Genomic DNA, 24,464 nt, shown 5'->3' on the forward strand with positions numbered 1-24,464 from the left:
TCAGGAGTTCAAGACCAGCCTGGCCAACATGTTGAAACTCTGTCTCTACTAAAAATACAAAAATTAGCCGGGTGGTGGGTGCCTGTAATCCCAGCTACTAGAGAGGCGGAGGCAGGAAAATCACTTGAACTTGGGAGGCGGAGACTGCAGTGAGCCATGATTGTTCCATTGCACCCCAGCCTAGGTGACAGAATGAAACTGTCTCAGAGAAAAAAAGAAAAAAGATACAGGCCAGGCATGGTGGCTTACGCCTGTAGTCCCAGCACTTTTGGAGGTTGAGGCGGGTAGATCATGAGGTCAGGAGTTCAAGACCAGCCTGGCCAATATGGTGAAACCCAGTATCTATTAAACAAACAAACAAACAAACGAAACAGCCGGGCGTGGTGGCACGCACCTGTAGTCCCAGCTACTTGGGAGGCTGAGGCAGAAGAATCGCTTGAACCTGGGAGGCAGAGGCTGCAGTGAGCCGAGATCACACCACTGCACTCCAGCCTGGGAGACAGAGTGAGACTCTATCTCAAAAAAAATAAAAATAAAAATAAAAAGATACTAACCCACTTCATTCAAGCCTAAATACCATCCCCCAAGCCAACTCAGAAATTTAAGCAACTTTACTTTAGTAAATGGCAGAGTCAGAACTTGAACCCAGGTCTTCAGATTCCAAACACAGTTTTCTTTCTCTTATCCTACACCTATCTCGGGGAAAAGAACTGGTGAGCTGATTCAACCAAGGGCTAACGAGGGAATAAGAGCAACTAAGAAGCCGTTCAAGTTTTGCTTTTAAGTTTTCCTTCCTGATTAGGTAGGAAACTCATACTGTTTGAACCACAACACCTCCTGGACTAAAACGAGAGCCCCAAGAGGTTTGGAACATCTGTGCTTCTATGTGTACTTCACAAACATCCTTCCCTTAGGGTAGGAGATGAAGCCCACCTAATTACCTGAGTCCGTACTTGCCACTACCGTATTTTAACTGCAAAAAGTCGATTTCAATGCATTACTTTTCAACTAGTGGGAGTAAAGAAAATCTCAGATAACCTTTTCAAACTATACACACACTCTCCCTAACCTTAGTTAATGAGAACCACCGCTTTATTTTTAGTCTGAAGGTCACTGCTAAACATACTTTCTCTTTGTTGTCATCAATAACACTTCAATTAGGAAAGGAGCTAAAAATGTAGATACATCTAGAAGGTATGTGACATGAGGGAGCAGATTTGTTACATATTGATCAAATCGGACCTAAACAACATTTACAAGAGACAATATGAAGTCAACTAGCACTGAGACAGATACTTTGGAGAACTTTTTTTTTTTTTTTGAGACAGAGTCTTGTTCTTTCACCCAGGCTGGAGTGCAGTGGCGCTATCTCAGCTCACTGCCAGCTCCGCCTCCCGGGTTCACGCCATTCTCCTGTCTCAGCCTCCCAAGTAGCTGGGACTACAGGCGCCCGCCACCGCGCCCCGTTAATTTTTTTTTTTTGTATTTTCAGTAGAGATGGGGTTTCACCGTGTTAGCCAGGATGGTCTCAATCTCCTGACCTTGTGATCCGCCCGCCTTGGCCTCCCAAAGTGCTGGGATTACAGGCGTGAGCCACCGCGAGAACTCTTAACTGACCCCAAACCCATAGTCACAAAAACCTTAGTCTGAGCTTCCTTCTTCCTTCCTAACACATCAGCATGGACTGGCTTCCATTTCTACCACTTTTCAATTTTTATCATTTATCTTAGAGACAGTGTCTCACTCTGTTACCCAGCCTGGAGTGCAGTGGCAACATCACGGCTCACTGCAGCCTCTGACTCCTGGGCTCAAGCAATCCTCTCACCTTAGCCCGCAAAGTGCTAAGATTACAGGCGCATACCAATGCGCAGGGCTAATTTATTTTCATTTTTTGTAGAGATGGGGTTCTCACTTTGTTGCCCAGGCTGGTCACCTCACTTTGTTGCCCAGGCTGGTCTCAAACTCCTGGCTTCAAGCAATCCTCCAGTTTTGGCTTCCCAAAGTGCTCAGATTACAGGCGTGAGCCACCTTGCCTGGCAGACTTTTTTTATTTTTAACAATACACCTAGATGGTTCTCGGTCAGGTGGAAAATAAATGTTACTTCTCAAATTGTGAGTCCACCTGCGTTCAGATCTTCCTTACATATTTACCTACTGTTCACTGAAACAAAAATGCTTCTTGGGTGTATCCCTGAGAGGTAGTGTTAGAATTATTAAAGGTCTTCTGGCTCCTTAGCTCAAGTCCAAAACAAATTCACTGTGGACTCCTGAGCTCAACCTAAAGAGACACCAATGGCAGGATGGATGGGTAGGTCTCTGGACACACAATAAAGTCTGTCCTGTCATTAACTGTGGGATTATAAGTAAAATGTTTTGGATTGTTCCTGGACTGTAAAATGGAATTTCTACCACTGACATTACCTAATTCAGAACTAAAAGGATGAAATGAAATAATACAAATTAAAGTAGTCTGAGGAGTAGATGTTTTACACAAGCCTTGAAAGTTATCACTCAAAATTGTGTCTAAGGGCTTGGTGACTGTGGAGCAAGGAAGGAGAGAAAAGCTGCTCAGAGGCAACAACGCAAGAGGAGGGGATTCTGAAACAGGCCCAATTTCAGTTCCGAAAGAGTTGTTCCTGCTTCTACAGAGTCGTGTGAAAAACCGAATTTCTGAAAAGTGAATCATTTTAAGGACAGTAAGGGTAGTCAGTATTAAAGGAATTCCAAAGTGCATTTTAAAGTGATTTTGAGGAGCATAAATTATTATTCTCTTATCTGTATGGAATGTCTCTATTTTTATATACACTTTTTTTTTTTTTTTGAGACAGGGTCTCACTCTGTCACCCAGACTGGAGTACAGTGGCACAATCAAGGCTCACTGTTGTCTAGACCTCCTAGGCTCAAGTGATCCTCCCGCCTCAGCCTTCTGAGTAGCTGGGACTACAGGCACACACAATCATGCCTGGCTAGTTTTTTATTTTTTGTAGAGACGGGGTCTCACTATATTGCCAAGGAGTCTCAAACTCCTGGGCTCAAGCGATCCTCTGCCTCACCCTCCTAAAGCAGTGGGATTACAGACATGAGTCACTGGTCCTGGCCCCATATATTTTTAAAAAAACAAAACTTTCTTGCATTTTAGAAAAGGGATCTATCCTCTTAGATATGAGACAACATAGGTGGAGACCAAATTTCATGAGTACCTGTTAGTAAAACAGCCAGGACTTTCACAGCATTCAATCAAAGCCCACTTATCAGTCTCTCTCAAGCAATGAGATCACAAGGCGGAGGAGGATGTGGGCGCACTGGTGATGTTGTTCACACGTCATCCTCATCCCTGCGCTCCTATGCTGGGCATAAGAGGAAACCAACAAGATAGGGTCTCTGATGCCAAGGAGCTTATAGTCCAAGAACAAATATAAATAACATACCAACTTGCCCACTGGCCATTTATGCTCCCACACCTAAGACAAGGCCTATGAAGGTTCCAGGAGGCACTGTGTTTCCCTTACTGTCATTTTTCCTGTCACAGAGATGAGATGAGAATCTAAGAAAAAAAAAAATGAGGGAAGGGGGGCCTGGTACACAAAATGTGGAAACCCATCAGTAATGCAATAATCATTCAGTAAAGACAGAGTTATTCATTATTAGTACTTTCAGCATTCCTCTTTCCAGGATATACAGATTAAAAAAAAAAAAAAAAGTACGGGAAAACCAAATAGCGTGACTCAAATGCCTCGTAGGAAGATGTAGCAAATCAAATCAACCCTTAGGCCCCTTACTTGGACCAAAGAGCCACGCTGAGGCTGAGGTAGAACCGGGATGGCAACAGCTCTTCACCCTTTACTTCCTCCACTCCAGAACTGTTCAGGGCTGGATGACAGCTCAATTAGCTTCAATTAAACATAAGTTCCTGTACAGATGTCCCACTTAAGATGGCTAGATCTGAGACATGTGAATTTAAGTGTAAAATGCGCCTTTTAAAACTACCTCTTCCAACTAACGCACCCCTTGAAACAATGCCTCTCAACTTTGCACTGCAGTTTAGTGCTGCCTCTTATACTAAAGCAATTCGTTACTTTGTTATCCCTCCTAGTTAAAGCCAGCAGACTGAGGGAAATTGAGCTAAATCAGTAGGCAGCTCCAGAAAACACAGCCAACCAGCAGAGGGACAGCCGAGCTCAGAGTACCTGGCTGGCTCTCAGAAAGGAAACTGGCACCAGGTATAAAGAAAAGAAGGGGCCAGGCACAGTGGCTCACGCCTGTAATCCCAGCACTTTGGGAGGCCAAGGCGGGCGGATCACCTGAGGTCGGGAGTTCGAGACCAGCCTGACCAACATGGAGAAACCCCATCTCTACTAAAAATACAAAATTAGCCGGGCGTGGTGGCTCATGCCTGTAATCCCAGCTACACTGGAGGCTGAGGCAGGAGAATCGCTTGAACCGGGAGACGGAGGTTGCAGTGAGCCGAGATCTCACCACTGCACTCCAGCCTAGGAAACAAGAGCGAAACTCCATCTCAGAAAAAAAAGGAAAAAAAAGAAAAGAAGGAGGCCAGGCACGGTGGCTCACGCCTGTAATCCCAGCACTTTGGGAGGCTGAGGTGGGCAGATCACGAGGTCAAGAGATCGAGCCCATCCTGGCCAACGGTGAAACCCCGTCTCTACTAAAAATACAAAAATTAGCTGGGTGTGCCTATAGTCCCAGCTACTCAGGAGGCTGAGGCAGGAAAATCACTTGAACCTGGGAGGTGGAGACTGCAGTGAGCCAAGATGGCGCCACTGCATTCCAGCCTGGTGACAGAGCAAGACTCCAACTCAAAAAAAAAAAAAAAAAAAGAAAAGAAAAGAAAAGAAAAGAAGGAGCCACGAATATGTTCAGTATTTTGTATTTACTGCTCATGTGTTTACTGGAGGAAGGAATATGACAGAATGGTATGAACAGAGACCGCTGATCTTAAGAGTTGAAGACCTGGGTTCGAATTTTGGTCATGCCATTTATTTGCTGTTAATTATCAGGAAGTCACATAAATCTTCTAGGGCTGTTTCTTCAACAGTTAAATGAGTGAGATCAGTACTGCTAATTCCATAACCCTGAGTGTATGTCTATCCCTGAACAGCTTTTATAAAAAATACAGATTCCCCACTCCTACAGAATCAGAATCCTCAAGGACGAGAGAGGGGCACTTCGAATCAACATTTTTAAAGGTCTCCAGGTCACTGTGAAAGATAGCCAGATTTGGAAACCACTGGGCTATATCAGACGCTGGCAAACTATGGCCATGGGTCAAATGTAGCCTGCCACCTGTTTTTGTATGACCCATGAGCTAAGAATGGTTTTTACATTTTTTTAATGGCTGAAAAAAAAATAAGAGAATATTTCATGACATGAAAATTATATGAAATATAAATTTCAGTTTCCATAAATAAAATTCTGTTGAAACACAGCCACCCTCATTTGTTTACATATTGTCAGTGGCTGCTTTCCCCCTACAAAGGCAGAGCTGAGTAGCTGCAGCAGAGGGCACATGGCCCACAAAGCCTAAAATATTTTATTTTATTTATTTATTTATTTATTTTTTTTTTGAGATGGAGTCTCGCTCTGTCACCCAGGCTGGAGTGCAGTGGCGCGATCTCGGCTCACTGTAAGCTCCGCTTCCCGGTTTCACACCATTCTCCTGCCTCAGCCTCCTGAGCAGCTGGGACTACAGGCGCCTGCCACTACGCCTGGCTAATTTTTTGTATTCTTTTAGCAGAGATGGGGCTTCACCGTGTTGACCAGGATGGTCTCGATCTCCTGACCTCCTGATCCGCCCGCCTCGGTCTCCCAAAGTAGCCTAAAATATTTACTATCCAGATCGTTACAGAAAAAAAATGTCTGCTGATACCTGGGCTAAATAATCTACAACGCTGGTGTCTCAAAAGATGTTTCTTCCTGCACCGCACTTCAGAGCTACCACACACGTGTACTGGAAACAGTCTCGATTCTCATGAGCTAAGAGGTGAAGATGGGTAGTGATGAAGAGTATGGTTTAAAAGGACCCCCCCCCCACCCCGCCACCAGAATATTCCGACATCCACCCACTTCTCACCACCACAGGAGAAGCACCAATTTTCAGTATTTCTCCCAATGCTAAGAGCCCACAAATGCATAATTCTAAGTAAATATAACTTTTCTTGCCAGCTTCTGTGTAAGCACCATCCCATTCTATGATAGCACAAGTGACACCAAATGCCAAAGACTCCTGCTCTCGGACAGTCACACACTCCAAAGGCTACAGAGAAATATAAATGGGACTCTCCAGGTTTCCACCTGCAGGGTAGAAACAGAACACACCCAAGCCCAACGGAGACTTCACTTAGGCCATAGGGTTCCTGGACGTTTCCCAAAACATCCCTATCAAAGGAAAGTGCCAGATTAAGATTTATGAATCCCTATGCTGTGGTGTGACAATCTGTAACAACCAACTCAAATGTGCCACCAGCTTAGCATCTCCAGGTACACAGAAAAAGAGAAAGAAAGTTCAGCCAAAGGGCAACACTGTTGCTCTGACTGGGTTACTTTCTGAATGACTCTTCTTTCTGACTCATCTCTCTCATGCCTGGGAACTCTCATGCCCATCCACCCAAATAGTAGGGGAGCTAGGACACGCTGTGTCTGCACTCCAGGAAGTGAGAGAGAAGAGGAAATGGCTGAAGCTCCCACTGCGTGATCCCATGGACAACCAGATAACAGTTTTCCAAGAGCACATACACAAGCTCAAACCCATTTTTTTTTGTTGTTGTTGAGACAGAGTCTTGCTCTGTGGCCCAAGTTGGAGTACACTGGTGCAATCCCAGCTCACTGCAACCTCCGCCTCTGGGGTTCAAGCAACAATCGTGCCTCAGCTTCCCAAGTAGCTGGGACTAGAAGCGCGTGCCACCAAGCCCAGCCAATTTTTGTATTTTTAGTAGAGACGGGGTTTTGCCATGTTGTCCAGGCTGGTCTTGAACTTCTGGCCTCAAGTGATCTGCCCACCTCGGGCTCCCAAAGTGCTGGGACTACAGGCGTGAGATACCGTGCTCAGCCATCAAACTCATCTTATAAATCAACAGGTTGACATAGCGTAAGAGGGATGGTGAAGACTTCCTCACACATGGACCCATACATTTATTCATTCAACAAAAACCTACTGGGCACATTTTATGTACAAAGCACAGTGCACAAGCTGTGAACAAGGCAGAGATAATCCTTGCTCTATGGGTAACACAGACAATTATGAAGTGCCATGACTGGGGAAGGCTAGGATGCTGTGGAAATATACAGAAGCAGCACCAGAGATATCCTCTCAGAGGAAAAGACCTTTGAGTTGAAAAGTGAGGGTTGAAGAAACAGTTGGTTTTGGAGAGGAGAGGGAGTCACGTCCTGGTGTGTCTTAAGCAAAGGGAACAACATATATGATGTTCTCAAAAGTGGTACATTGTAGACTGGCATGGCTAGATGATTGATTCTGTAAGAAAGTCTGGAGAAGTGGGCAGGGCATGTTGGACAGGTCCTTGTTAAAGAATGTGATGTTCATTAAAGCCACTGAAGGGTTTTCAGCACGGAAGTGACATGAGCAAACCTGTATTTGTAAAGGTTGTTCTGGATATTTAGAAAACTTAGGGTTTTGGCCAGCCGCCCCATCCGGGAGGGAGGTGGGGGGTCAGCCCCCGCCTGGCCAGCCGCCCCGTCCGGGAGGGAGGTGGGGGGTCAGCCCCTGCCCGGCCAGCCACCCCGTCTGGGAGGGAGGTGGGGGGCTCCTCCGCCCAGCCAGCCGCCCCGTCCGGGAGGTGGGGGGCACCTCTGCACAGCCGCCCCTTTTGAGAAGTGAGGAGCCCCTCTGCCCGGCCACTACCCCGTCTGGGAGGTGTACCCAACAGCTCACTGAGACGGGCCATGATGACGATGGCGGTTTTGTGGAATAGAAAGCGGGGAAAGGTGGGGAAAGGATAGAGAAATTAGATTGTTGCTGTGTCTGTGTGGAAGGAAGTAGACATGGGAGACTTTTCATTTTGTTCTGTACTAAGAAAAGTTCTTCTGCCTTGGGATGCTGTTGATCTGTGACCTTACCCCCAACCATGTGCTCTCTGAAACATGTGCTGTGTCCACTCAGGGTTGAATGGATTAAGGGCGGTGCAAGATGTGCTTTGTTAAACAGATGCTTGAAGGCAGCATGCTCGTTAAGAGTCATCACCACTCCCTAATCTCAAGTACCCAGAGACACAAACACTGCGGAGAGCCGCAGGGTCCTCTGCCTAGGAAAACCAGAGACCTCTGTTCACTTGTTTGTCTGCTGACCTTCCCTCCACTGTTGTCCCATGACCCTGCCAAATCCCCCTCTGCGAGAAACACCCAAGAATGATCAATAAAATAAATAAATAAATAAAAAAGAAGAAAAAAGAAAACTTAGGGTTTTTTTGAGGGGTGAGGGGTTGGGTGGAGTCAAGTGTGTGGAGGTGAGGAGACCAGGTAAAAGGTTGTTGTTGCAATCATCCACTGGCAATGGAAACACAGAGGGAGGGAAGATGTGAAGATTGTCATTCCACACTTGGACAATCATGAGCCCTGTCTTTAAGTCTCAGTGGTTCTAGTTCCAAGTAACTTAATTTACAGACTAGCGGTGGTGCAGAACCAAGCATGAGTATTTTAAAAAGACTAAAGGCCAAGCACGGTGGGTCATGCCTGTAATCCCAGCACCTTAAGAGGCTGAGGCGGGTGGATCGCTTGAGCTCAGGAGTTTGAGACCAGCCTGGGCCAACATGGCAAAACTCCATCTTTCCAAAAAATAAAAATAAAATAAAATAAATCAGCCACGCATGGTGGCGCACACCTGTAGTTCTAGCTACTTGTGAGGCTTAGGTGGGAGAACTGCTGGAGCCTGGGAGGCAGAGGTTGCAGTGAGCCGTGATGGTGCCACTGCACTCCAGCCTGGGAGACACAGTGAGACTTAATTTTTAAAAAAAATAGATAGACAGATTTGATACGGATTAAATAGGTTATCCAGGCAATATATACAAGAAAACTCGTGAGAAAAAGAGATGAATGTTGTAGGGAAAGAGCATACACATCACTATCTGTGAGAATTTAAATCCACTTCTTTTTGGAGAGTAATGTGGCAAAACCCAGACAAAGGTATGTATGTATGTATGTATGTATGTATGTATGTATGTATGTATGTATGTATTTTGAGACGGAGTCTCACTCTGTTGCCCAGGCTGGAGTACAGTGGTGCCATCTTGGCTCACTGCAACCTCCACCTCCCAGGTTCAAGGGATTCTTCCTTTTTTTTTTTTTTTGAGACAGAGTCTCGCTCTGTTGCCCAGGCTGTAGTGCAGTGGCATGATCTCGGCTCACTGCAACCTCCGCCTCCCAGGTTCAAGCAATTCTCCTGCCTCAGCCTCCCGAGTAGCTGGGACTACAGGCACGTGCCACCACACCCAGCTAATTTTTGTATTTTCAGCAGAGACGGGATTTCACCATGTTGGCCAGGATGGTCTCCATCTCTTGAGCTCGTGATCTGCCCACCTCCCGAAGTGTTGGGATTACAGGCGTGAGCCACTGCGCCCGGCCAAAAGAATCTTGTGCCTCAGCCTCCTGAGTAGCTGGGATTATAGACACGAGCCACCACGCCTGGCCCCCAAAGGTATTTAAAGGAAAAGGTATTTCTGTCAGGATTTAAGGATTCTGATCCTGAGTAGTAGCAATTCCATCTGCTACATTCCAGCCTAAGTGAGTGGGCAAAAAGAGACTACACCTAACATCAGAATGAAAGTCAAAGTCCTTACAATGGCCTACAAAAGACCTACATAATCTTACTCCACTACCTCCTTCTGTTCCTTAAATGTGATGAGTATGCTCCCAACTCGGGCCTTTGTATTTATCTTCCAGCCCAGTGGTTCCCAAACTTTACAGTACATTGAAATTTTCCTGGCTGGGCCTGGTGGCTCATGCTTGTAATCCCAGCACTTTAGGGGGCTGGGCGGATCACGAGGTCAAGAGCTCGAGACCAGCCTGACCAAATGGCGAAACCCCATCTCTACAAAAAAATACAAAAATTAGCTGATGGTGGCACATGTCTGTAGTCCCAGCTACTCAGGAGGCTGAGGCAGGAGAATCACTTGAACCCAGAAGGCGGAGGGTGCAGTGAGCTGAGATCACGCCACTGGACTCCAGCCTGGGCGACAAAGCGAGACTCTGTCTCAAAAAAAAAAATATATATATATATATATACACACACACACACACACACACACATATATACACATATATATACATATATAGATGGTCAAAACTTCTATAGCATCTTCTATGTGTAGCACACTACTCTAAGCACTTTGCGTCTGTTAACATTACAACAATTCTGTGAGGATAAGTACTACTATTATTTCCTTACAGAAAACAGCAAAGAGGTTAATTGACTTGCCTAGAGCCTGAGCTCTTTATTTCTCGCCTTTTAAAAAAGGCGACCTTGGCTGGGTGCAGTGACTCACGCCTGTAATCCCAGCACTTTGGGAGGCTGACGCAGGCAGATCAACGGAGGTCAGGAGTTCGAGACCAACCTGGCCAACACGGTGAAGGCCCATCTCTACTAAAATCACAAAATAATTAGCTGGGCGTGGTGGTGCAGCCTGTAGTCCCAGCTACTCTATGGGCTGAGTTGGGAGGATTGCTTGAGCCCAGGAGGTGAAGGGTGAAGTGAGCTGTGATCACGCCACTGCACTCCCAGCCTCAGTGACAGAGCAAGACGCCAGCTCAAAAAAAAAAAAAAAAAAAAGGAACTGGCGCGGTAGCTCACACCTGCAATTCCAGCATGTTGGGGGGCCGAGGTCAGGAGTTCAAGACCAGCCTGGCCAACATGGTGAAACCCCATTTCTACTAAAAATACAAAAATGAGCACAGTGTGGTGGCATGTACCTGTAATCCCAGCTAGTTGGGAGGCTGAGGTAGGAGAATTGCTTCAACCCAGGAGGCGGAAGTTGCAGTGAGCAGAGATCACACCACTGCACTCCAGCCTGGGCGACAAAGCGAGACTCTATCTCAAAAACACACAAACAAAAGGCAACTTTTTCAGCAGAACCGAGACAGACACGGAGAATGTTTCTATAAAGACCAAAAGCAAAAGCCCCAAACAAAACCCACCAATGGTTTCAGCTTTCTTTCACCGAGAGACCACCAGGCCAAACCAACAGAGAAGTCTTGGAGATTAAGGTAAGTAAATACTTCCAGTCCAGACAATACCATGCAAGTTGGCAGAAGCATGTAACAACATGCACCCTCAAATAGTATCAGTAAGAAGAGATAAAAGATAAAATTGTAAAACTGAACAAGTTTATTCATGGTGATAAAGCAACAGGAGCCTGATGAATAAGGAAAGAGTCCTTCAAGGACGGGCACAGTAGCTCATGCCTGTAAGAGGATCACTTGGGCCCAGGAGTTTGACCAGCCTGGGCAACACAGTGAGACCTCATCTCTATAAAAAATAAACAAAATTAGCCAGCTATGGTGGCACACGCCTGTAGTCCCAGTTGGGAGGCTGAGGTGGGAGGATCACCTGAGCCCAGGAGGTTGAGGCTGCAGTGAGCCGAGATCGTGCCACTGCACTCCAGCCTGGGTGACAGAGCGAGACCCTGTCTCCAAAAAAAAAAAAAAAAAAAAGTTCAAGGAATATGTGTGCATTCGCACACTAATAAAGGGACTGTGCACAGTCCAGAAAAATATTTGAAAATAAACCTCTCTACCTACCTAACGCAATACAGGAAAACCCCTGAATCTCTCAGGAAAGGGAGGAGCACGAACTAATCTAAGAACCCAAAGGAGAACGAAGCTTCAGTTTAAGACAGATGTGGTCACAAAGACGGTTTCACAAACCACTCTGCTGTGGTTATTTGCCATAAAGCAAATAACCAGCACACAGGGAGCTTTGGCTACCTTGTGCGAGCTTCAGATTTAAGCAAGGCACCAAATAAGGGAAGGATTCTGGCGCATCAACTCCCAGGAAAAGTGTTTCAAGTTAAAAATGGTCATTCAGGTTTGGATGTGAACTTCTGTATCTGCTCTTTATCAACAGAGGCAACTCTACCTCCCTGGCAGCTAGCAGCAGAAAAAGAAGAAAACTGTTAGAATACAAATGGATTACACAAAGACAACAACATGGCCTGCTACAGCCTGGCATTCGCCTTAACACTAAAAACAAGGCTAGAAACACGCAATGCAGATCTTCTGGGATTCCACATCTGAGCTGAACCAAGCATGTCCAGGAGAAGGCAGGCCATGATGTCACTTTCCCCCCCCCCACCAGCCAGATGCTTCAAGATGAAGGCTGTAAACCACAGCACTGTTGGTGAGAGACTCAGTTTCACTGTGACTGGAGGCAAGGCCTGCTTCCAGCTAGTTTTTTTGGTCAACCAAATCTTTTCTGTGCTGGTTCCCAGACCCAAACTCTGTAGTTCAAAAGTCAAAGCAAACACCTCAAATCTTTTATCTTTGATCCAATTCTTTATCTTTCAAATTCTCTCTTCGTTCTCTGTCTCTGAACAATGAAAATCAATCTTAACAAGGATCCACAAAGCAAGGAAAACATGGGCATTAACTTCTTCCTAATTTATTTAAAATGCTCTGTCACTGCTATCATTAAACGTATAGAAAAAAATTTGAGTTTAGAGTTAAAAGGGAAGAGGCCGGGCACAGTGGCTCATGCCTGTAATCCCAGCACTTTGGGAGGTTGAGGTGGGTGGATCACCTGAGGTCAGGAGTTTGAGACCAGCCTGGCCAAAAATGGCAAAACCCTGTCTCTACTGAAAATACAAAAATTAGCTGGGTGTGGTGGCGGGTGCCTGTAATCCCAGCTACTTGAGAGGCTGAGGCAGAAGAATCACTTGAACCCGGGAGGCGGAGGTTGCAGTGAGACGAGATCATGCCATTCCACTCCAGCCTGGGCAACAGGGCGAGACTCTATCTCAAAAAATATATTTAAGAAAAAAAAAAAAAAAAGTCGGGCACGGTGGCTCACTCCTGTAATCCCAGCACTTTGGGAGGCCCAGGAGGGCAGATCACGAGGTCAGGAGATTGAGACCATCCTGGCTAACACAGTGAAACCCTTTCTCTACTAAAAATACAAAAAAAAAAAAAAAATTAGCCAGGTGTGGTGGCGAGCACCTGTAGTCCCAGCTACTCAGGAGGCTGAGGCAGGAGAATGGCATGAACCCGGGAGGCGGAGCTTGCAGTGAGCCAAGATCGCACCACTGCACTCTAGCCTGGGTGACAGAGCGAGACTCCGTCACAAAAAAAAAAAAAAAGGGAAGAGAAGAATGACAGCGATACAAGTAAATAAACTGCTGGTTATACAAGTATGCTTACATTGTCACAATTTATCACCTGTATGGCTCTGTTATGTGTACTTTTCTGTGTATATATATTTTTGGAAGATTTCTTTTACTTCTGCAATAATTTTTTAAATTGCCACAACTTTTTCTACTAGTCCACAAAAAGCCTTTGTTTCACAGCCAATAAATACCCTTTGCCCCATATGTCCTAATCCCCACCATTATTCTAACTCTGAGGCGGTAGACATGCGGATGACTGGTGCTATAATAAACAACTTTCTGCTACCCCTCGGTGGACAAAGCTGTGCAGATGTGTTGATGGTGTATGCTATATCCCCAGTGTACGGATGTAAAGACAAGGAAAGAGATTAAAAAATCTGTTCATGCAAACAAAAAGAAATTTAGGAATGCAACCCATAAGATCTCACTCCTGGTCTGCAGTGACCACAAGTGACAGCTTCCTAGGAGCACCAAGGGCACTATTAGTGCCTTATTCAACCTTTTGACATATGTCACTTACAAGTATTTCAAAAGCCATAGAGTTTTATAGATCTGTCCAGAAGTCTAAAGGAAAACCTGCCAAAGACATTCCTCAGAAGAGAATGTCAAATGTGTTAACATAGTTTGCTTGACAAATTAGGACCTAGCATCTCAGAGATTTGTGGCACAAGTAAACTCAAAATCTCAATAGCGAGAATAAGGTTTTAGCATCTTTATCAAGAAAAAAAATCCCAGAAAAATGTAAATCCATAGCGAGTATTATCACAATTCCTCTTTCCCATACGCATCAGGAGCTGCAGTCCTACTGTGTGTGTGAAAGTCAAGAATAGGACTTAGTGCCAATGATTACAACACAAAGCATAACTTATTCCTAAGCCAAGCTGGGCTTGGCTCAGAAAGCTTCCCAGAATGATGGAAGGCATGACTTTAGAGTGAGTCAACCTTTGCTAATACATAAAATAAAGCAGAGAAAGAACTATTTGAAGGATTCACTTCTAAGCTTGAGCCAAATCAAAAGCTCAAATCAATCTACATTGTGATGAATCTTCAGTTCCAACTGAGTGATTAGACAGCACCAATGTGGACATCTGTACCATGGCCCAAGACATTATAATGACAGAATCTTGGCGGGGAATCTCAGAAGCAACCATTCCTTGCAGTTTCGAACCATGCTATGTTTTTATCCATGTTGTTCCTTCTGCCAGAAAAGTCAGCTGACCACATCTACCTAAAATACTTCTTTGACTTGCAAAATTAAGGACACAGATTACCTTTCTAGGTCGCTCTGCCTGTTCACCCTGAGTTAATCTCTTTTACCTCTGTCCAGTGTATATATTTCTATTATTACATTTATAACACTTTATTGCAAGTATTTATTTACATATCCTTTTTTCTTACTAGACTGTGTTTTTGAGGGAAGGACCAACATCACTTACTTTTCTGTGTGCAGTACCTAGAATAACAATATATAAAGGTGCTCCATGAATATTTATGGAAATGACCTGAATTGGGACAGGGAAAAACTTGATTTCCTCAGAGACTACTAGCTGGCCTCAGAGGAGGTTTTACAGCAAAATGGGCAAGTGAAAAGAGAAAAAATATCTATATAAAACTTTGAAGCCACTTATTTTAGGCAACATACAAAGGTATATACATACTGTAAGATAAAATAGATAAAAACAAGAAAGAGAAGCCAAAGAGAAAAAGATAAAGAGGTCACCAAACAGTAAGGTCACGACCGAGGATGCACGCCCTTTACACTTACTAAAGGAAGTTTGGCTACAACCTCTGGAACAATTAAAATAGAGAATCATTCTGGGTTAAAAATTCACAAATTTGCTATTATAACAATCTTACAAATGTGCATGAGGTTGAAGAAACCCATTTCCTACTAAGAGCAGAAATTTCTTCCACAGGCTTCCACAAAGACACCACGCAACACAAACAGCAATCCTTCTCTAGGTCTCTTTTTTATGTATCTTCATAGAGGCTGATGACACACTCAAGTACAAATCAGTAAAAGCAGTACTACTAGTAACCAGTGTTACCTAGTTACATAGCTCTCTGATGGTTCTAAGCATGAACGACACGGAAAAAACAGTAGCAGGAGAGGTGCCTAGTGATTTCTATAATAAATGCTCAACAAATTTTGGATCAGAAGATGGAAGACAACTCAAAAAACCACTTAAGCTCTTAAAAATAAAAATGTGTGGTTAATACATTTTATAGGAACCAAAACATCAGAAAGACAGAGGGTATAGATAGTATTTTAAATTCTTTCCGGTCTAGAGAGTCTATCCACTCATACTAGGGAGAAAAAAAAGAGCGCAGTTCACTTCAATACTAAATATTTATGAGTAAAGTGAAAGGCTTCCAAGAGGGGAAGAACCTGGAGTTTCCCCCTGGAGTCAAACAAACAGTCCGCAGACTGGGGAAGGATCACGAGCCAAGAAAACAACGATTTCATATTCTCTATCTTAGCTCAAATACATCAGATCTAAGATGGTGAAAAGAGGGTAGAGAGATGAAATTCTGGCACCTTTAAGAGCAAAGAGGGATTTTACAGAATGATCAAACTATGGATACAGCTCCCCAAGAGAACAGTCAGAAACAAAAACCAATATAGGAAGTTGGTGAGAAAGGCAACACGGGAAAAACATAAAGGGTAGTGCAGTCTTCTTACCCCACATAACAGGCAGTGTGTTACTATATAAAGTGAGCTGCTCCCAGAGTAACATCACCTCACTACTCCTTCCTATAGCAGCTGCAGATTGAACAAGGATCCAATGTACAGGTCTCATTCTTATTTGGAAGGCTCTTCACAGACCACAAGCTGGATCCTAAGGGACGATTTATAGTACCCCCTCACGTACATTCCAGTTGGCTGGAACTCAGCAGCTGATTGCTCCCTTGTCTAACTTGGTAAGGAGCCAAAGGAGGACTTTTCTCAGTCAACTCTCCCAAGCTGGAAAATTCTCTAATGCCAGAGTTCTGGCTTAAGTCAGGATATCAGGTTATTCATGAGATGCCAAAACTACATCTTTACATTGGCTTTGAACAAGTCCCTCAAGTACACCATACAGATTCCCACAGACCTCAAAATCATCTGGATACTAAGGCCAAAGATGGCTACTCCATCTCTCACATAGAGAGGAATGTGCTTTTCACAACACCAGCAACATCAAAACAAACCTTTCATAAATCACAAATCAATCTCAATTCTTAAAATAGGTGTCAAGCAACAAAAGTAACATTAAATGACTTCCTAGGCTGGACACAGTGACTCATAGCTATAATCTCAGCACTTTGGGAGGCTGAGGTGGGTGGATCACTTGAGCCCAAGAGTTTGAGACCAGCCTGACCGACATGGTGAAACCCCGTCTCTACTGAAAATACAAAAATTAGCTGGGCATGGTGGTGTGTGCCTGTAGTCCCAGCTACTCAGGAGGCTGGGATGGGAGGATTGCTTGAGCCCGGGAGGCGAAGGTTGCAGTGAGCTGAGATCGCGCCACTGCATTCCAGCCTGGGTGACAGAACGAAACCCCATCTCAAAAAAAATAAAAATAAAAAGTTTCCTTAAAATCTTGTATTCTACCCTACTGAAAACTCTCCCTATTCCACTAGCTACTCAAATTCTCTCACTATTGTTAATCATTAGGCCATCAAGATCCAAATCCCAAGTCAGGTTCTCTGAGAGGAAATGAGGGAGTAAACCTTAACAAAATGTTTTTGACCTTGTCAAGCTTCAAAAGTAGTGGTTCTCAACCAGAATATGACCACCCATCCCAGGAACTGTTTGGAAGTATGTGTGGGCCGTTACTGGCATCTAATGAGCAGAGCCAGGAACGCTAAACATCCTGCAAGGTCAGACCTGCATAATGAAGAACTGTCGGCCGGGCACAGTGGCTCAAGCCTGTAATCCCAGCACTTTGGGAGGCTGACCACCTGAGGTCAGGAGTTCGAGACCAGACTGGCCAACATGGCGAAACACCATCTCTTCTAAAAATACAAAAATTAGCAGCGGGTGGTGACAGGAGCCTGTAGTCCCAGCTACTGGGGAGGCTGAGGCAGGAGAATCGCTTGAACCTGGGAGGTGGAGGTTGCAGTGAGCTGAGATTGCGCCACTGCACTCTAGCCTGGACAACAGAGCAAGACTGCCTCTCAAAAAAAAAAAACTGTCTGCTTAAAAGGCGGTAACATTCTCATTAACAATCAATTTCCTAACAGAAGAACCTTATCATTAACTGCATTCACCTCTCCCAGCTTTTACAGCAGTGGTAAATTTTTTCTGTAAAAGGTCACAGAAAATAGTTTAGGCTTCGTGAGCCACGTACATCTCTGTCTCGTGTTGCTCTTTTTAAACAACTCCTGATGTAAGAATGTAAAAACCATTCTTATCTCATAGGCCACTGGCAATATTTTGCCCATCCCTGTTCTAGGGTATTACCTGAATCGTTAGTCTGTTTATATTAATTTAGAGATGCTGGTTAAAATAAAGTGTGATGGAGTATGCTATAAACAACACCAACAATGCATATGACAATCTTAAAGAATGAAATATGAACTTCAGAACTTAGCCTTACCACCTAAGAACTGGTGCATGTGTTGGGCTTCTAATCACCTCTCATTCTCGTCCCCTGTGCATTTCAGGTGCTTTAGGTTTTCTTCTGAATGTTCATTTTTCAAACACTTTACCGGGAAGAGCACAGAAATGCCTTTCCCCCCTCTTCAGGATCTAGTACTTTCTGTTCACCATGCGTGCCACTCAAAGTCTTTCACAATTATTGCTGTTAACATCTTCTAAAATGTCTAAACCAAACCAAGGCCTGGAAATTCTGACGGGTATCTGGGTCCTGACTTTCCGGATGGTAACTAAAGGTCACGTGGGGTGGAAAGTGGCCTGTGGGTAACACAGAATATACACACGCACGCGAACAGGATATGCTGGTAATCCGGCTTCCTGAGACCTGGTGAGTTTTGAGAGTTCTCATCAACACTCTCGAGGAGGATGAAAAACCTTAAGCTGGGAAATGGTAGATTTTAAGCAAGTGCCCATTGTTAGATTTCTGTCTACAGCAGAATGGGAAGGTACACCATTTACTCCTCTATATTTTATTTGCCTAAAAACACAATACACAAAAAATAAACAAAGTGACTACTGAGAGAGGTTTCTTCAGTGTGGAAGCTGGCGTTTGCAGCATGGCTTATGTCACGTCTCAACCCCAGAAAGATGAAGAGTGTGGTTTTGGTGTTTAACCAGCCTCAGCAGCACCCTGGCACTCTGTTTCTTCCCCCAGAGAACTCTGCTCTGTTAGAGGAAAGAAACCAACCTCACATACTGAAACAAAACGGATAGGATAAAAATAAAGCCCTGAAGTGGTTTGGTGACCGAGGTCATTTGGGGTGTTAAGGGTTTATAGGTAGGGCTGATGTACTTTGAGAAACTTGCACTCACTACCAACCACAAAGACATTAGCCTTACAGTCCAGCAGTGACCTGGACAAAGCAGCCCCAATCCTTGCCTACCAGGGGCTGCTCCTTGCAACCCACCTCACATTATCAACATCTGAAAAACCCGGTTCTGGTTCTGACCTTCTTTGAGGATCCCACTAAGCTGTTTCTCATGGCCTAAGAAAAAGAAAACCAATCTGCTTCTTCCCACAGAAAGAGGCTCTAATGAACTGCTGTCATCACGTGCTGCCAAACTGCAGTTCACACACTTTTCAAATAGCTTCCAGAGTGAAGAGTATAGCCTGAGGTATATATTGCAAACTAGTTTACAAAAGCATAGGACTAATTAAAGACATGAAGTCAACTCACAAAAACCCTAAAAAATTTTCTGATGCCCACCTTACAGATACGGAATCTTTTTCTTTTGAGGCGGGGTCTCACTCTGTAACCCAGGCTGGAGTGAAGTGGAGCAGTCAAGACTCACTGCAGCCTCAACCTTCCAGACCAGAGTATTCTCCCACCTCAGGCTCCCGAGTAACTAGGACCACCCACCACACCTGGCTAATTTTTTTTTTTTAGTAGAGACAGGGTATCCCTATGTTGTCAAGGCTAGTCATGAATGAACTCCTGGATTCAAGCAATCCTCCTGCCTCAGCCTCCCAAAGTGCCGGGATTATACAGGCGTTGAGTCACTGTTCCCAGCAAGATATGGAGTCTTTATATCCATGAGGCCAAAAAATTAAGCTGGCTTTCTCTGTCATGATGATATAATTATGAGACAATGAAATAACTGGGTTATCACAGATAAAGCACTTACCTACTAGTGCAGAGACTCAACTATTCTTTATCATTATAGATTAAATCAGTGCTTGTGCTATCCAGAGAGAACCAGGCCAAAAGCTTTCTTTTTTAATGTATTTACTTATTTATGTATTTTTTATTATTTTTATTATTATTTTTTTTTGAGACAGAGTCTCGCTCTGTTGCCCAGGCTGGAGTGCAGTGCCACGATCTCAGCTCACTGTAAGCTCCGCCTCACAGGTTCAAACCATTCTCCTGCCTCAATCTCCCGAGTGGCTGGGACTACAGGCGCCTGCCACCACACCCGGCTAATTTTTTGTATTTTTAGTAGAGACGGGGTTTCACCGTGTTAGCCAGGGTAGTCTCGATCTCCTGACCTCGTGATCCACCTGCCTTGGCCTCCCAAAGTGCTGGGATTACAGGCGTGAGCCACCGCACCCAGCCTTATTTATGTATTTTTTAAGTGAAATATTTTTATTATTATTAGAGACGGCAACTCATTATGTTGCCTAGGCTGGTCTCCAACTCCTGGGTTCATGCATTTTCCCACCTCAGCCTCCCAAAATGCTGGGATTATAGGCATGTGCTACTGTGTCCAGTCTAAAAGCTTTTTCTAAGCTTCATAATGGGTACTGGCTCTCAAACTATAAACCTAAAGCCTCATGATACAACTCTAGGAATTAGAACTCATTCCAACAGAAAGCAAGTCACCTTGTCTAAGGAAACCTTATAAAACCATGCTCTGATCTATAATTGTTTTGCGGGGAGGGTGGAGGAATTAGATGTGTACCACTCACACACGGCAGCTTTCACAGCAGCAGCAGCTCAGGTGCACAAACTACGCAAGGGGCACTGAAAAGACAAATGATGAGTCTAAAGAAAATATTGGGTGGGGAGCAGTGACTCACGCCTGTAATCCCAACACTTTGGGAGGCCGAAGTGGGCAGATCACTAGAGGTCAGGAGTTTGAAACCAGCCTGGTCAACATGGTAAAACCCCATCTCTACTTAAAAAAATACAAAAATTAGGCTGGGAGCGGTGGTTCACGCTTGTAATCCCAGCACTTCGGGAGGCCGAGGTGGGCGGATCACGAGGTAAGGAGATCGAGACCATCCTGGCTAATATGGTGAAACCCCATCCCTACTAAAAATACAAAAAAATTAGCAGGGCATGGTGGCGGGCACCTGTAGTCCCAGCTACTCGGGAGGCTGAGGCAGGAGAATGGCATGAACCCGGGAGACAGACCTGGCAGTGAGCTGAGATCACGCCAGTGCACTCCAGCCTGGGTGACAGAGTTAGACTTCGTCTCAAAAAAAAAACGATCAGGCACGGTGGCTCACGCCTGTAATCCCAGCACTTTGGGAGGCCGAGGCGGGCAGATCACGAGGTAAGGAGATCGAGACCATCCTGGCTAACACGGTGAAACCCCGTCTCTACTAAAAATACAAAAAATTAGCCGGGCATGTTGGCAGGCGCCTGTAGTCCCAGCTACTCGTAGTCCCAGCTACTCATAGTCCCAGCTACCCGAGAGGCTGAGGCAGGAGAATGGTTTGAACCTGGGAGGCGGAGCTTGCAGTGAGCCGAGATCGCGGCACTGCACTCCAGCCTGGGCGACAGAGCCAGACTCCATCTCAAAAAAAAAAAAAAAAAAATTAGCCGGGTGCAGTGGTAGGTGCCTGTAATCCCAGCTACTTGGCAGGCTGAGGCATGAGAATCACTTGAACCTGGGAGGCGAAGGTTGCAATGAGCCGAGATCGTGCCGCTGCACTCCAGCCCAGGGTGACAGCATGAGACTCTGTCCCAAAAAAAAAGAAAAAAAAAAAAAAAAGACAGAAAAGAAAATGCCACCTACATAACACACTTTCAAAACAAAAAAACTATACATTTAAAAAAAAAAAAAAAACAGCCCTCAAGCAAATACAACAAGTTGAGCATGTGGTGAACGTTCTGTGCTACAGGCCACCTGGCCTGGGTTTTCCACAGGGAAGCCATGCTCCTTTGCTAACCAACTTTCACTTTGCTGGTCTACTGATTAAATGCAAAAAGAAAATATACTATCCAACTTTGTGTAGCCACGTATTCCAACTCAGAAAGAAAACTGTCCTTCTCAACTTTCAATAGCGCCTCTAAGAAAATCACGAGAGATTTGGGAAGAGGCAGCATGCAAAATTCCAAGCAGAAACTATGAGCTCCAGCCCTAGGGAAACAAGGTTATCACTGTCATCATCTTACAGATAGAAAACTAAAGCTCAGCCAGGTTACAGAACATGCCCAAAGTCTCGCAGCTAATATCTGATAAAAGTAGGACTTCAGGCCAGGCGTGGTGGCTCACGCCTGTAATCCCAGTGCTTTGGGAGGTCAAGGCAAGAGGATGGCTTGAGCCCAGGAGTTTGAGACTGCAGTGAGCTATGATGGTGCCCCTATGCTCCAGCCTGGGCGACAGAGTGAGACTCTGTCTCAAAACGAAAAAAACAAAAAAACTAGCACTTGAACTCAGGACTTTCCAAAGCTCTGCACTATCCTGGCTCTGACATACAAATACTAGACAAAATTATGAAGGCTATCAGCCAGGCTCTAGAGAGATACAATGGATTTGAGGGCAATTACTCAGAGAAGGATCTCCGAAGTCCAGTGGTAATAGGGAAAAAAAAAGGTGAATATAACAGTGTGTATAATATGCCACTAATAATGCAAGAGAAGAAAAATCATCACATATACACCTACATAATATATGACCTACTGAAAATAGTTCTTTAGAGTCCAAGTGTAGTGGCTCATGCTTGTAATCCTAGCACTTTGGGAGGCTGAGGTGGGAGGATCACTTGAGCTCAGTTTGAGACCAGTCTCAGCAACACAGCGAGACCCTTCCTCTATGAAAAATAAAAAACATTGGCCAGGCATGGTGGCACATGCCTGTAGTCCCAGCTACTCAGGAGGCTGAGGCAGGAAGACCACTTGAGCCTGGGAGATGGAGGCTTCAGTGAGCGATGATCATGCTGCTGCACTCCAGCCTGCACAACAGAGAGGAACCATGTCTCAAGGAAAAAAAAAAATTCTTCAACTAAAATACTTTAAAAGGCAATCACTCCTCCGTGTGATCTCTTTCAACCTCTATTCCCACTAACTTAGAAACCAACTCCGGCATTACAGCCTAGGCACTTTTCCAACTACGCCCCAGCCTTTGAAACAAGGTCATCAACTTTCCATGCCCAGGGGGCGTCAAATTAATGTCCCATGCCCCAAGGTGTCACTAGTTCAAGATGCTTCCTTACGAAATGGGCATTTTCAGACTCAATCTTTCGAAACAATAATTGGTCTATCAGATGCCTAACATTTCTTGAACTCGCTATGCTCTATTCACGTGGCTTGAGAAGTTTCTCTCTACACACAGGAGGAAAGGCCTACAGGTGTAACTTTAATTGTGTTACTTTGATAAAACAGAAAAATAAGGCCAGGCGTGGTAGCTCACACCTGTAACCCAGCACTTTGGGAGGTTGAAGCAGGAGGATTGCTTGAGTCCAGGAAATTGTTCTTCTGTTTTTTTTTTGTTTTTTTTTTGAGACAGTCTCACTCCGCAACCCAGGCTGGAGTGCAGTGGTGCAATCTTGGCTCACTACAACCTCTGCCTCCCAGCATCCCGAGTAGCTGGAATTACAGGCATGCACCACTATGCCTGGCTAATTTTTGTATTTTTAGTAGAGACGGGGTTTCGCCATGTTGGCCAGGCTGGTCTTGGACTCCTGATCTCAAATAACCTGCCTGCCTCAGACTCCCAAAGTCCTGGGATTACAGGTGTGAGCCACCATGCCCAGCCAAGTCCAGGAGTTTGAAACCAGCCTATACATTTTAAAAAGCAGCCAGGCGTGGTGGCTCATGCCTGTAATCCCAGCACTTTGAAAGGCCGAGGTGGGTGGATCACCTGAGGTCCGGAGTTCGAGACCAGCCTGGCCAACATGGTGAAACCCCGTCTCTCCTAAAAACTACAAAAATTAGCTGGGCATGATGGCAGGCGCCTGTAGTCCCAGCTACTCAGGAGGCTGAGGCGGGAGAATCGCTTAATCCCAGGAGGCAGAGATTGCAGTGAGCCGAGATCATACCATTGCACTCCAGCCTAGGAAACAGAGCAAGACTCCGTCTCAAAAAAAATAAAAATAAAAATAAAAAGCTGTAAATTTTTTTTAATTAAAAAGAAAAAAGGCTTTGCCCTACTTAACCCAAACCACTGGCAATTTCCTCCAACTACCAAGACACAGAGAGACACTAGCATGTTTGAGTTCAAAATGCCTAAGTGCATTGTCTAAAAGAATAGCCCTTCAACTTTTTAAGTCAGCGAACTGTGGGGTAAAAGATTCAGTCAATCTCCACCCTACCAAATTTAATGGATGGAATAGTGCTGCTTTTGCTCAATTAACAATGCAGACATGACAAGTAAACAGTGAGAAATTCCAGAAACAAATTATTATTTCCAGAATCCTAAGGTATCTTATGGGAGATCAGCCCCCTGACTACCTCCCAAGTGCACACCATGGCACCAAACTAGAATGTGGCTCTGGCAGAAGGCTCAGCCTCCTCTCTACCCTCCAACTTTCTCACATTGGCCTCCAAATTACCACAGATTTAGGTGCCCTGTGAGCCCTCTGCTGTTTCACACCTTCTCTGTCTTTGCTCATGCTATTACTTCTATTTGGAACACTCTCTTCCCACTCTGCCCAGTTAACTTTTCCAGGAAGCCTTCTGAATTCACTTTCCTCTCTCCTCACCCCAAACCATGCCTCTGCCAGGGCTGGACCAAGAGCCTCTCTCTGTGCTTCCACAGTACCCAATACATACCTCCCTCCTGGCACCCACCACAATACAATCAACCTTCATTGT

At 44.9% G+C, this 24,464-nt stretch overlaps 1 protein-coding gene across 5 annotated transcripts in view; it reads right to left on the minus strand.

The window, feature by feature from the left end:
• The window catches only part of SMG6 (SMG6 nonsense mediated mRNA decay factor), a 245,042-nt gene that overhangs the window by 189,037 nt on the left and 31,541 nt on the right, over positions 1–24,464 (minus strand). The window contains exon 1 of one of the 5 annotated variants that reach the window (XM_063798178.1): positions 17,924–18,207. The exons of 3 other annotated variants lie outside the window; for them this stretch is intronic. The gene's annotated coding sequence lies outside the window, so the exon portion shown is untranslated. Of the gene's footprint in view, positions 1–3,200; positions 3,348–17,923; positions 18,208–24,464 lie in introns of those variants that run through there. One more of the 5 variants, XM_054669912.2, reaches the window with a different exon arrangement.

The sequence above is a fragment of the Pan troglodytes genome, chromosome 19 (genome assembly GCF_028858775.2).
Source record: "Pan troglodytes isolate AG18354 chromosome 19, NHGRI_mPanTro3-v2.0_pri, whole genome shotgun sequence".
In the NCBI taxonomy this organism is placed as follows: domain Eukaryota; kingdom Metazoa; phylum Chordata; class Mammalia; order Primates; family Hominidae; genus Pan; species Pan troglodytes.